Raw genomic sequence first — 14562 nt, 5'->3', positions numbered from 1 at the left:
TCTGAGACTGCCTTCTTGGCAGTCGAAAGCTGTTAAACCACGGCTCAGGTGCCCTAGGCTTTGTGGAATCTGCCTCAGGGAACTGCTTTTCTCCCTGGTAAAAAGAATTTCTTTGCCTTTCTCTCATTCACATGCTGTGCTGCGTATGAGATGTTTCACCTTTTGTTCAGGAATAATCCAAATTAAAATGCACAGAAAAGAGATTGTATATCAGGATAAAATATTTCTTTTTCATCATTAGTGTGCATGCTTTAAAATTTTTCTAATGGAAAGATGAGGTATTTAAAATGGGCTTTAAAGTAAAACATTTCGTATTTCAAGTAAATGATATAATATAGAAAAATAGCTTTATAGGTGGGAAATAGGATCAAAATGTCAAGCTATTTCTTTGACCAGAGAGATTAATAACTTCTGCACTTCATAGAACTAGAGGATGGTGGTGACCCCACTCTCAAGTTCAAGTCCTTGTTCTTAGAAACAGTTTTGCTAGGTTGGCAACCTATCATTTTTCTGTACCCTAAATGGAACCCCCCAAACTGTCACAAAATTAGAAAGAACAACGTGATCAGGAAAAACAAAACATCTCATTTTCATTTCTGTTTTTTGGGGTTTTTTTTTGTTTTTGCTTTTTTCCCCGGAAGGTATGACTTTTAAATTAATTCTATCCTGAGTCATTTTATGCATAACTCACTCAGATATGGAGTAGAGTCTATATAACCAAGCCCTGCACATTTAACAATGATTAAACACAGGATAATGCAGCTCTGTGTCATTAGATATATGTTACCTAATTGGTAGATTAAAGATACTTATTAGTTAAAATCACGTTGATGACAGTAGGAGCAAACGGCTTCTCAACATTCATAGCTCATAAAAAGTCAGCTTCTGATTACTGTAATTATTTATTTCAAAATGTAAAGTAGGTGAACTATTCACATAAATGAGAGAAAACCAAAAAGGAAGCAGGGAGAGGAATGAATCATATTTGTCAGCTTGTCTTTGTCTTCAAGTCTTAGGCTAAATTGCTATTATTTCATTTTGCTAAATTTGGCTCATTTCTGTCAATACTTCAGAGATGTGGATAGAATGAACAAAGCTGAACGGTCGCCCCAAATTCAATTTGGAAACTTCGTAAAGAGAAATATTTATGTAAATGTAGGTTTCTGAAGGAGTGGATAGTTGTTTCTTGAGCATTGTGCGTGTTTTATTCTGAACCTTTTCCATCATGTCTACACCCCCCCCACCCCCCCCACCCATGATTATCACACTAGGAACAAGGCCCAGAAGCCCACCTTCTTGTCACAGTGTTCACCATCCTCATACCTGGGCTTTCAGAGAGGGATTTTTATTTGCATAGCACTTTCCATAAAGTTCTCTCCTTGGAGCTTCACAAGGAGCCTGCCTGGGGGGTGAGGCAGGTGTCGCCACCCCTCTACAGAGGAGCAACTGAGCTCTTCAGGGACTGCACAAGCCACCTTTCTAGGAAATAGTAGAGCCGGAAGTTCGCCCCGTGTCTTCTCATATCAAACCTTATGCCTTTTTTCCTACAGTCTCTATGATTAGAAATTGTTATGGAAAATGATTGCATTAGGAATAAACATTTATGGTTGTTCACAGCATTCTCTAGCCTTGGTTTTTTATAACTTCCAGGGGTCAGTCCTTCATAGCTCTGTGCTCGCCTTGGAAAAGAGTATAGTTATTGTGCCCCCCACACAAAAAATGGAATCATCCCAAATGAAGAAGATATTCTGCCCCACTAGGCATAGATAAGCCATTTATTGCCACAGAAGAATGCAATTCGTTCCAAATTTAGTTAATAAATGCAAATAATTTCTCTCAACTGCTAAGAGGAACTCAACTAAGCAAGACGAGGAAGCGATGTGTTTTTTATTTTTTTAATCTGCGAAGAAATGAGCCTGATTGAAAGATAACAAAGATAGGAAGTGGAACGCAAAATGCGTGCTTGCTTTGTTCGAGTAACAGAACTATCACAGGTTGGAATCAGAAGAGAGGAAACCTAGCATGCTAGGAAAGCAATGCAGCTATTTCCTCCTCTCCTTCACATCAGAGGTAATAGGAAATGCTGCTCGTGAGACTGATCCGACTGCCAATCATCCACAAATTGCTCTTGACTACCCAGCAGGGACAGAGTGATATCAATTTTGTAATGCAGGATGGAAAGATCTTCATTAGGAAACAAAGGAAGGTTGCTGGAACAACCCTCTTCTGTTGCTTTTACTTCTAAGAGTGACAGTCCCATTTTATCCGAAAAGTCCTTGGACAAACCATCTGACAAACAACCTTCTGGGTAGTCCAGCCCTCAAAGTAGCCACTTGAGACTCAAACCCAGAATGAAAACAGGCTTTCCGGCTTTTAGAACCTCCTTCTCCAGAGTGTGTCCTTTGTCCTTACTTGAAACATCAAAGCACATTGCCTGACATGCAGTGCTTGAATGAAAATACTGTTAAATGATTATGTTTCAGTGACTTCATATTTTAGTTTTAATTCTTTCTCTATTCTTCGCCTCATCTTGAGGATATCGTGTTTGTTATACTCTTTGAGAGGCAAACACTAGAAATACACTCAGGATATTTCACTTAATGGAATACAAAGGAAAGTATGAAAAACTGGATGGTGTCACAAAAACACAGAGCTAGTGGGTCACAGAGAATTGGGACACCATTCATTGCACACAATCTATACCACCCGCTCTGATAATTTGACAAGAGCTTGAGGGCAGGAACCAAAATTTTATTTCTGGGCCAAGTTTAAGTTTCAATTCCTGCCTCTGCTCTTCCCTTCATCTGCTCCTTTTTGCTACTTTAATATCAACTTTCTTTTCCTCTCCCCTTTTTTATTCTACACTTCCTACTTTCTACATTTTTTGCTTGCTCAGGGCTTTGGTGCTTTATAGCTTCTGTGCATGCCCCATTTCCAGGCCTGTGTCACTCTGCAGCCTGCTGACTCCTTAGGTCTTTCATTCAATCTCCCCCCAAGAAGACCCGCCCAAGCCTGCTAGTTCTTCTGCACATGGCGAGCCCTTGTTGTGCAGAGCTCTTGCGCCAGGCTCCGTGAGGACTCCTGGCCAGCTCACAGATGGCAGAGACCTATCCCTGGTCTAGTCTGCTAAGGCCACATTGGCAGGGACATACAATACAAACATGATGACCTTATAAAAGGAAACACTCAGAAGAGAGGCTGGGTTGGATCCTGTACTTGGACATCCCAGAAAAGACCAGTGTGATCTACAGGTATAGGACATCTTCTTGAAAATTGTTCAATCCCAAATTTTATGACTTTAAAATTTTGAAAAAGAGGACAGAGATGAGGCCAAGCCAATCTGATGTGTTAATTCTGAATCTGGCACGAATCTGACTTTTCACCTGCATATGAGCTAATCCCTGAAGGAGGTAAGAGTCTGAGGACAATTGACTCCCCGTAATAAAAAAGTAGATATTTCAGGAAAAAGGCAAACAGTGTTATTACTTTTCTAATGTGCTGCATGATGAACTCAGTATTTAAGTGTTCAGTTCAACCAGCCAAGTAATCAGATTACTAGCAACAATCTGTAGCACCCCTTTCAAATGGCATGAGATAGTCAAAGGAGGGACAAATCTCTTGTAAACACACTGCTGAGGCCAGGGCGTGAATTCATCTCGGACATATGCTTTCAAGAATTAATTTATAACTGTATTCATATTCACAAAAGTTACCAGTTTCAATAAAAATAGATCTATTTATAAAAATTGGTTGATCAAAAATGTACGTAGGCCGGCCACAGTGGCTCACACCTATAATCCTAGCACTCTGGGAGGCCGAGGCGGGAGGATTGCTTGAGGTCAGGAGTTCGAGACCAGGCTGAGCAAGAGCAAGACCCCCGTCTCTATTAAAAATAGAAAGAAATTACTTGGACGGCTAAAAATATATAGAAAAGATTATCTGGGCATGGTGGTACATTCCTGTAGTCCCAGCTACTCAGGAGGCTGAGGCAGAAGGATTGCTTGAGCCCAGGAGTCTGAGGTTGCTGTGAGCTAGGCTGATGCCACAGCACTCTAGCCCAGGCAACAGAGTGAGACTCTTTCTCGGAAAAAAAAAAAAAAAAAAAGTACATATATGATATGGGACATATACCAATCACTATAATCAAATCTCATGTGTTACATTAAGTTGTGTAGCTTTTTATGGTTTCAAAATTTTTCCCAAACTCATTTTTTACTTTAAAATTAGGAAAAATGTACATTAAAAAAATGAAAGCCACATCTTTCAGAATCCACACTCAGCCTATTGTGTTCATTGATCTGTAGATTACCCATAACACAAAGTTTTTTTCCTACACAGGCAGTGAACATTGAAGTTGAAACAAAATATTGACCTGGTTTCTAAAAATTTGTAGTAGTAATTTCTTTGCTGAACAAAAAACCACAAAAATTATTTCCACTTAATAAGAGAGAGTGTTTTCTCATGGGAAGTAAAACATCATGTCCAACTCTCAATTTCCTTATTTAAAAATGAAGAAAATTCTTCACTCCTGGTGACAACATTCAGAATTGAATTATTTCATCAAACTAGAGTGATTTCTCAAAGCACTCAGAGCACAATATACTGACTTTTCACAGGAAAATCGCCTCACTATGTATTTGTAGGCTATTGTAGGCAATTAAAAGTAATTATATTGAATACCAAAATTCTAAAATAATTGTTTTAAAATATATATAACTAAAATCCCCCCAAAACTTATTATCATTTCCCCAAGAATTTAGAAGCAACTTCACCAAAAATAAACTTTTAAAGATCACTGGATGATCTTAGGAAGATGAAAGTTGAATGAAATGCTGTTTAAGTCATGAGTTTATAAAAAGGTGTTCAGCACTATTGAGCACTTTTGCATCACCGGGCTGGTAGGTAATGCTGCTTAGAAGTCAGACCTATAGTTGCCAACTGTAACGGGTTGAATGGTGGCCCCCAAATGATATGCTCACTTCCTAATCCCCCAAACCTGTAAATGGTACCTTATTTGGAAAAATGGTCTTTGCAGATGTAATTAAGTTAAGCATCTTGTGAGTAGATCTTCCTACATTATCCAGGTGGGCCCTAAAGCCCGTGAAAAGTGTTCTTATAATAAAAAAAAAAAAGAGGAGAGACACAGAGAGAAGAGAAGGGCATGTGAAGACAAAGTCAGAGATTAGAGTGATACAGCCAAAAGCCAAAGAATGCTGGCAGTCACCGGAAGCTGGAAGAGGAAAAGATTGTCCCCTAAAGCCTCAGATGCCTTGATTTTGGACTTTTATCCTCTAGAACTCTGAAAGAATACATGTCTGCTGTTTCAAGCCACTTAGTTTATGGAAATTTTTTATAGCAGCCATAGGAAGCAAATAGACCAACCCTTCTACACCAGACTGTGGTTATTTTGAGTTACCAGGAACCCTAGAATGTAGTATCTAGGGAGAAAATTGCAGGTGAGTACATTGCATAGGACTAGAGTGTGTAAAAACACCCATGCACAGCTCATCACAACAGCAAAACAAAGAGTCTACATAATCAGAATCAATCCTTGCCTAGGTCAGAAGCTTAAGTAGTGGACACATAGCAATCACATAAATCAAACTCAGAGACAAACAAGACAAATTTAGATTAGAAGTTCCTGAAATCATTTTACCATGAAGAATAAATCCAAAAATTTTCAGCACAGCAGACCTTCCAAATTCATTCTGTCTGTAATCCAAGGAACCTTGATTGAGCAGTTACTTTGTCCAGGTACACTGCTAGGTGCTGGAAATACAAAGCAAATGATATATAATGTAGGCCCCCCAAGAGCATATAGTCTAGTGACATAGTCAGACAAGCAAATTACAGTATAACACAGTTACAATACTATGTGGTAAGCAGTTGTTAAATTTGTTATAGAATCACATGGCAGGACATCTAAGACTTGAATGTGGAAGGTTTTTCACAGAAAGTAACATTTGAATAGAGTTTTGAAGACAAGTAAGAATTATAACTGAAAGGGAGGTAATGATATCCCAGCACAAGTAGGAACATCTTCCAGATGGGATGAGCTGACCAATGCTAAAATTGGCTCTCTGAGGCATTTTGATGTGCCCATCATTATAAGTGCCCCAAAGAGGCTCTGACATCAGAAATAGATAGATGTTATTCTCTACATTGTTTACATAGTATTAGTAGAATAAAGGATGCTCTAGAGACTGTACCTATTCTAAGCTTTTGTCACTTCCAGGATCCCAGAATTCCTGAAAAAGAGTTAGTGCTATTTAGTGTTAGGGATTCAATTCCATTGAATTTGTTGACCACCTATCAAGTGAAGTTTTAACCACTCTCAACTATTGGTAGCATGTTTGCTATCGGTAGCATGTTGGCTATTACTAGAATCACTTAGATGAACAAGACCCAGTACATCCTTGCAAAAAGCTTAGAATATCATAAGCATGAAGGTGAAAATAGTGTTTATGACTCATAAAACAAACATGAAGTGCTATAGATGTTCACAGAAGGAAAAGATCATATCTAATAGAAAACAATCAGAGAAAGCAGAATGAACTAGAAAGCCTTTGAAAGGACTTTGAACAACAACAAGGACTTTGAAAGATCTTACAAGTAAAGTCTTTTTAGGGTACAGTGTTTCATATTTAGGTTTATGTCTTCTAATACTTCATTAAGATCCAGCTTGCCTTCTATAAACTTTTTTTGGAGAATTAATATTTTTAATTCCAAGGTTAATTTTGTGTTTGTTGTTCGTCTAAAATTGTCTTTATTTTGTCCTTGTGTCTGAACGAAAATTTAACATGGTAAGGATTTGATTGGCAATCATTTCATTTATCATCAATTGATTGGCAATCATTTAATTTATTTATGAAAATTTTGTGATACCTGCACAGAAAGGATTAACATGGTCCCAAGGTCCTCCCAATCCTTTGAACTAAGTATCTGGGCTTGGGATCTTGTAGGCAGTATGAATTTGAACCCTAGATCTATCTGAGAGAAAGCCTTTGGTTACTAATTTCCAGTGAAGTTTCAACTTGCCTGCTGGGAACTTCCCTTACACTTTTTTGAGTTTAGCTACATATTTAAAAGCATATTTCTATTAAGTATGACCTAGCCAGTGGGATGAGAAAGAAGGCAACAATATATGAGGGTTCCAAGTCCTTCTCTTAAAGAAAAGGAGAGTTCCCTCTCCTGACTCGTTTTCATTCTCCCCATTGGCTGAGATGTTGATAGCCATTTTGACCAGACTGATGATGGCCCCACACTAGAGATGTCAGAGCAACAAGCTAGAAGGAGCCTTGGTCCCCAGGCAACTTTACAGAGCAGAGCTGTTGTTCCACAGGGACCAGAAATAAACTTCTAATTGTTTAGCCATTGATATTTAAAGTCATTGCTATAGTAGTTAATACTATAATATAACTAATAATAATACAGCAGGTTTTAATGTGGAAAAGACAAGAGTGGATATAAGGAATGTATATCTATCTGCACAAGGAGATAGCTAAGGCGTGTGGAGGAGAAGTGTTCAGATAGAAGATTTTGAAAGTTGTTCAAGTTATTCTCTGCCTATTTCCTTTCCTTCAAAGGCTAGCCCTGTCCCAGAGAAAAATATGTACTACTAATTACTGCCTCCTATGCTGAAGGGCAAAGTATGGGTGCCTGAAAGGTATGACATTAAAATGTTTTTTCCAGAAAGCATACTTTTTTTCATCAAAAGTAAAACTCTTTTTAAATGATGTGCACATGTTAAGTACCAGTATTTCTTTAAATACTTTTAATAAAAATGTTTAATAAAATAAAAAAATTTTAAATAATAAAAAATTTTTATTTTATTAAAATAAAAATTTTAATAAAATTAAAGACTGGTGTAAAGAAATACAAACAATTACATATGCCCATTCTAAGAACAATTCTAGTTTACTGCTAGGCTGCATTGGCTAATCTGGCTTTTGTGTTTTCACAGCATTGAGGAAATGTCATTCATTTATCAATAAATTAATGTTTTTATTCAGCATCTAAAAAGTTGCCGAGTGAGCTAGGATCTAAGGAAATAGGAAAAATTTATAAAATACAATCTCTCTTTTGGGACATTTATAGCTTGGTATAGTAACTGCAACATGATCTGAAATAAATATAACAGAGATGAAAAGTGCCAGATATCAAAGAGGGGGATGGATAAGTGCTCTGTGAGTTCACTGCTGAGAGCTGCCCTGTCCCTCTGATTCTAACAGCACTTACTTCTGATTATAATTTTTATTCGTATCTGAGGTCTTTGGGGTCCTTAATATGTAGCACTTGGTTCAGCTCTCTTGAATTACTTCCCTTTTTCTAACACTGAAAAAAAAAAGCCTTCTTTTTATTTCAGAAGGAATAGCACAAAGTTGGAACAGCTTAAGCCATCATTTATGGTGGCTTTTGAAATGAATGAGCCATGAATACTTCTCTCGAGCTATCATAACCATTGGGACCTACAAACAAACAAAAACCCAAATCAATAACGTCACAAAGAAATAACGTCTTGTTTCTTCTTTCTGGAGGAGACTGCGCAAAATGCTTCATTCTCTTTAATCTGCTCTAACCCGTCATAGACCATTGTTTACGATGCTAACAATTATAACGATGCAACAGCACACTCAGTGACTCATCAGCTCCTGCCTTCCAGAAGCACTCAGCTTCCACATACACGATGAGTAATAGCTCATACAGGCATTGCTTAATATCTGTAATCAGTTTTAGTCTGATGCGATTCTCAGAATCCATTCTTCTTTTCCAATAAATGGTAAATTATAAGGCTATTGTCTGGCAAAGAGAGAGTCATTTTTTCCCCCAGCCAAAGATTTATTTCCCAGCCAAGCTGTTTTTGAATACTTGAATGTCACTTTTAGCTGTTTCCAATTCCCTAAACAAGTATCTGCCAATCACTCAGACGTGTGAGAAGGCAACACTAGAGTATATGGTTATTTAATGGGAAATGTTGCCATCAGAATTGAAGGGATGGTCTGTCTAAATCTGAAGGGGGTGGCAAGAGGGAATTTGGGAGGAGAAAAAAAGGATTGAGTAGGAAAAAAGTTACACACATCAGACACAATGTAGTAGAAAATGTCATAAATAGTAAAACTTCATCAAATTGGGCTAAACAATAAAAAATTATAATTTTTAAAATGATGCTAACCTCTTTGAATCATCCTTGGAAAAAGATTTCCTAAGTGAAGAAAAACCATAAACCAGATCACAAAGAGGCTATTTATTTAATTTTTATTTTTTTATTTTTTGAGACAAGGTTTCACTCTTGTCCCCCATGCTAGAGTGCAATGGTGTCATCGTAGCTTACTGCAACCTCAATCTCCTGAGCTCAAGCAATCTTCCTGCCTCAGCCTCCCGAGTAGCTGGGAATATTGGCATGCACCACCATGCCTGGCTGACTTTTCTAAAAAGAGGATATTTAATCAACACTTAAAAATTCTTTTCATCTTCTAGTAGTGTCTATTTGCAAAAGCAAATTACCTGCTCTCTTGTCCACCAAAGCAGCTCTTTCTAGCAAATCTTACTTGACAATTCTTCATTGACTACTGATTTTTTTGTCCCTGCCCTATGTAACAGAATTGAGTTTTAAAATGTTGCATAATTCAGGCTTCTTACTATAAAACTGTTTTGGATTAGCAAAGTTATCGGCTAACTCAGTTAGGACTAATATGGTCATCATAATTATGATTTTTTAGTTCTACAATATGACTTTGTCCAGCACCTTGCTGATGCAGAGTGACAATATAGGTAAAGAAGGACCTTAGGGTATTTGCAGGATCAGGTCTTTGGTCACAGATGGTTGCCTGGACTTTAATGTCAGCTCAGTCACCTGCTCACTCAAGGTTCCATGGGCCCAGCATGGTCACAGGTTATGGTGGGGGACTTGAAATTGTCTCCTCACTTGACTTTCAGTTTCACTGTCTTTTCATTTTCTTACTGCCTATCTGATCACTATTTCATGGTCTTTTTCAGTGGTTTTTCTTTCTCTACCTCTCCCATTTAGTCAATTTCCATAAGGTTCTTTTCCCTTCTTGTTCTACATTTTCTACTTGGGTGATAGAATCATTTCCAATGTTGCAGTGGGCCAAATTTTAATTGATCTGCTGATGACTCTTAAATCTATCCTTCCTGATTTAACCTGGCTTCTGAGCCTCAGATTGCATTTACAACCCGACATTTCTACCTGGACATGTTCCATAAGCACCTCAAACTTGACCTATTTAAACTGAACATATCAGCTCTGTGTGCCCCCAAACACATTCCTCCTTTGCTCCTTAACTTTGGTGACAGCATCAGACTTGGTTGTATCAGCTGGGGACTCATCCCACTTCTTACCATTTGACCATGAAGTCACATCAAATTTATCTCCAAAATATCTCCCAGCCCCCTCTTCACTATCCCTGCCATTCTCATAATTTGAATGCTAGAATCCTTACGTGGCATTAAGAGATCCTTACAACCGGATCCCAACTAATCACTCTAGTCTCATAGGTCACCCACCACTCTACCACACACCCCATGTTGTAGGCCCATCAGAGTACTCATCTTTTCTTCAACATACCATGTCCTTCCAAGCAGCTGTCCATTTTTCATGACTTACCTACTACCTGGAATGCCCTCTTGACTTGTCCACTGTGAAAATTATGTCGAGATTAAGAACACGTGCTTTGGAATCAGAATCCAATCCCTTCTGCCCAAATGTCACCTTTCTTGCCAGGTGACATTTCACAAATTGATTTACTCTGTGCCTCAGTTTTCTTATCTGTAAAATGGGAATAAACATATATACCTCATAGAATTTCTATCATGGCCAAATAAGATAACATATGAAAAGTCTATATCCATGGTGTTTAGTAAGGACTCAATACATAGTAGCTAAAGACATTTTTGTTATCATATCATTATTTAAGGCCCAGCTCATATGTCACCTTCTGTGAAGCATTTCCTATACTCTCACTAGCGAAATGAATCATGCTTTCTGCTCTAGGCCATATAACAACTGTTTTATACTTCTATAAAGAGAACTTAATGGGTAGTTTTAAACTAATTGCATACGTGCTTACTTGTGAGATCTTTGAGGACAAGAACCACTCAAGTCTATTCATCTTTGCAAACCCCAACACCTAGCCAGGTCGCATACTCAACAAGTTTTTAAACATGTCTGTTGTTAAAAAGAACAAGACAATATTATAATGCATTAGAAGCTTTCAGGTGAGTACAAGGTGAATCAAGCACATATAGAATGATCGTGAACAAAGTAATCATTGGGAAGATCATATGACCAGATGTTAAATCGTGTGATTTGAGCTATAATTTAAATAAATAAAAGATCAAAGTGTATTGGAGAATCTGAGAATGATTTTGTAACTGACATAGGCTTGGGGTTGCCCTTGATCCAACAAAAACGTTAATATCTTTCCTTGGGCCCACTTTATGGGTTTTTTCCCCCTAAATTTATCAGTTTGGTGTTGATATTTTTTAAAACATGAGTGTTTTTCTTAAACCTAAGAGCAGTCAATATTCATTACCAATAATTCATCAAAACATGGAGTTTGAGAATACAGCTAAATTAGACCACATTAGTCTAAGAACACAGCTAAGTTAGAGTTAGACTGCCTGAGTTTAGAGGCAACCTTCCCTGTGTGTGTGACTAGGGAACCATTTTCATGTTTGTCAGTCTCTCAATACTTCGATTTTCTCTTCTGCAAAATAGGGAGAATAACAATCCCTGTCCCATAAATTTGTCTTGAAGACAATATATGCAAAGTACTCAGCACAGTACCTGGCCCAAAGCATTGTATGTATGTTCTCCTCTTCCTTCTCCCCGCCTTTCTCCTCTTCCTCTTCCTCCTTCTTCATCCAAGTGTATGAAGTATGTAATATGTCATCATAATATCTTTATTTTGACGTAAACTATAATGAAAACTTATTATCTACAGAAAAAAAACTTCACCCATAGCTGTATTACAATCTGTGATCTAAGTCTCTGGTTTTCTCCAAGGAGCAGTAACTCTACTGCAAAATTTATAACTACTTCTGGGGGAGAAATAATAAACAAACAGACTAATAGTTGTATTAGTAGTCCTCCCCACGACCACCCTAGGAGATTTCTGAACAGCTCATTAGAGTCGCCACTTTGTCACATAGAAGATTCCAATATCTCACAAATATTCAGACATCACTGAAATGGAACAGAATAGAAAAGTTTTTGTATTTAGCAAAATTCCTCTCAGGGAGGGTTAATGGAATGTGTTCCGATAGAGCAGTAGTGGTGGGAACAGAGAAAAGGAGAGGGGTAAAGCGTGCCCCCCACCCCCCAGCAAGCACATACGTGGGTAACAATAGATGCTTGCTGCATCACCTAATAAGATCTGTAGGCAGATGGCCCTTGTAGGTAAGACTTTGTGATTTCTGAATGGGGAACATGAGTTTGTGCCAGAGCTGAATTCTTTCAAACTAATGCTTTTCGAACTTCAACATACATCAGAATCTCCTGGAAGACTTGTTAAATCATATCACTAGGCCTCACTTTCAGAGTTTCTGACTTAGTAGGTCTGGGATGAGGCCCAGGAATCTGAATTTCTAACAGGTTTTCAGGAGATGCTGATTCTGTTGATTTGGACACCATGCTTTGCAAACGATTGCTCTAAACCAGAGGGAAGATGCTAATCACAGTTACCAGCAATCTTATTTTTCTACTCCTCCCTCCTAAAAATAAGTATTTTTTAAAAAGATGATAAGTTTGAAGGATGACATGTTATGAGCATGCTTGATGTTCCTAACTATGAATTTGCTCAGAGTACCTGTATGTCTTGATCCAGCCATGACTACAAACTAATAAATAAGAAAGCCACTGTTTTTGTTTCTCCTGTATTTCCCCTGTGGCATTGATCATAAAATAGCTACCTTCACATCACCCAGGAAAAGAAAAGGGGTTTAGGCACAAACATGAGAAAGAAATTGACAAAAATGTTACTTTTATAATTTGTAATATGGTGAGATATATAAAAACACATTTTATCTGTTTCAAAGATTGAATTTCATCAGTATGTAGAATAAGCATCGTTAGATTGGTTAGAGATATCTGTTGAAAACAAGATTCCCAAATACCATGCCAGCTTGCATATTTCTGAGAAAGAGGTGTGAATATATTCCATTGCATTTTCCTATAAAAATTTTTTAATTTGAGTGTTATAGCTCTTTTAGAATTTGTCTAGCTAAACAAATTTTATCTCCCTGAACCCCTCCACCCTCCAGCAAAAAAACAGTTGTTCAGTGTGGAGTGAAGTTTAAGGATAACTGGCCAGGCTACTATTTTGTTTTTACTCCTTTCAAAGTAAATCTCAAGCTGCTTCAATGATAATTTGATTCTGCTATTTTTTCAGGTTTCTCACTTTCAATAAACTTTGAATTTCTTGACAGCCCTAACTGTATTTTACTTAACTCTCCAGATCCTACAAGTACCTGGTACATAGTAGGTGCTTGACTCATTTTTTGAAAAATGAAGAAAATGTACATGATATTTTGTGTTTTGCTTTATTTTTGAGACAAGGTCTTGCTCTGCTTCCCAGGCTTGAGTGCAGTGGTACAATCATAGCTCTCTGCAGCCTCAAACATCCCAGGCTCAAACTCTCTTTGCCTCCTGAGTAGCTGGGACTACAGGTGTGCACCACCATACTCAACTAATTTTCCTTTTTTTTTTTTTTTAAGAGATGGGGTGTAACTATGTTGCCTTAGCTGGTTTCAAACTCCTGGCCTCAAACTATCCTCTCACCTCTGCTGCTCGAGTTGCTGGGATTATAGGTGTGAGCCACCATGCCCAGCTAATACTTTTGCAATTGAATTATAATCATCCAGAAGGAACTTTTCTCCTATAACCCACTGCTTCACAGTCAGCCACATAACCAGTCGGATCCCAAACCTTGGCTAAAAAGCAGAGCCTGGGACAGAGCCATTCAGCAGGGTGTGATTGGTGGTGTGATTACAGTGGTCAGTTGGAAAGAGTTTTGTTCTCAAAAGGGAAAGAGATTCCATAATCCTCATCATTATCTATGCTTTATTGCTTATATTCACAGCTAATTTTTCATAGGACCTGAATCTAGTTTATAGAACGGACATTTCCCTTAGAAAAGACCTGAATAATATATTTCCAAATGATAATTTTTTAAAGATTTTGAAGTATATTTAAGAGAAGGCATAATCTATGGACTTGATACATCTTCTTCATTAAAAGTGATCAAGTTGTTGCTTTTGATATTAAAAATGTGAGTATACTTGATAAAAGTTTTATACAATAAAGGGTCAGACTCATTTCTAGTGTCTGGTTGCTGACGGCTTTCAAGCCCACCACTCTCTCTTCCTCTCTGCCTACTCTGTGTGAGCTGATGAGAGAGCCCAGGTGCTCCTCCCATGGCACTGGTGACAATGTCAAGCTCACATGCTCCCATCCCTGGGCATGGGAACCCTCTCCATAGCCAACTCTCTTATGCCAAAAGCCCCTACCTCAGTCTCCCTTTAGCTCTTCTAAACTATTTTTTT

The 14562-nt window shown here is 37.9% G+C and overlaps 1 pseudogene; it reads left to right on the top strand.

The window, feature by feature from the left end:
• The first annotated feature begins 13210 nt into the window (after positions 1 to 13210).
• On the top strand, positions 13211 to 13249 carry LOC142875309 (uncharacterized; annotated as a pseudogene).
• Positions 13250 to 14562: the final 1313 nt, after the last annotated feature.

The sequence above is a fragment of the Microcebus murinus genome, chromosome 13, assembly GCF_040939455.1.
Source record: "Microcebus murinus isolate Inina chromosome 13, M.murinus_Inina_mat1.0, whole genome shotgun sequence".
Classification (NCBI taxonomy): Eukaryota; Metazoa; Chordata; class Mammalia; order Primates; family Cheirogaleidae; genus Microcebus; species Microcebus murinus.
This window is presented reverse-complemented; position numbering and strand designations above follow the sequence as displayed.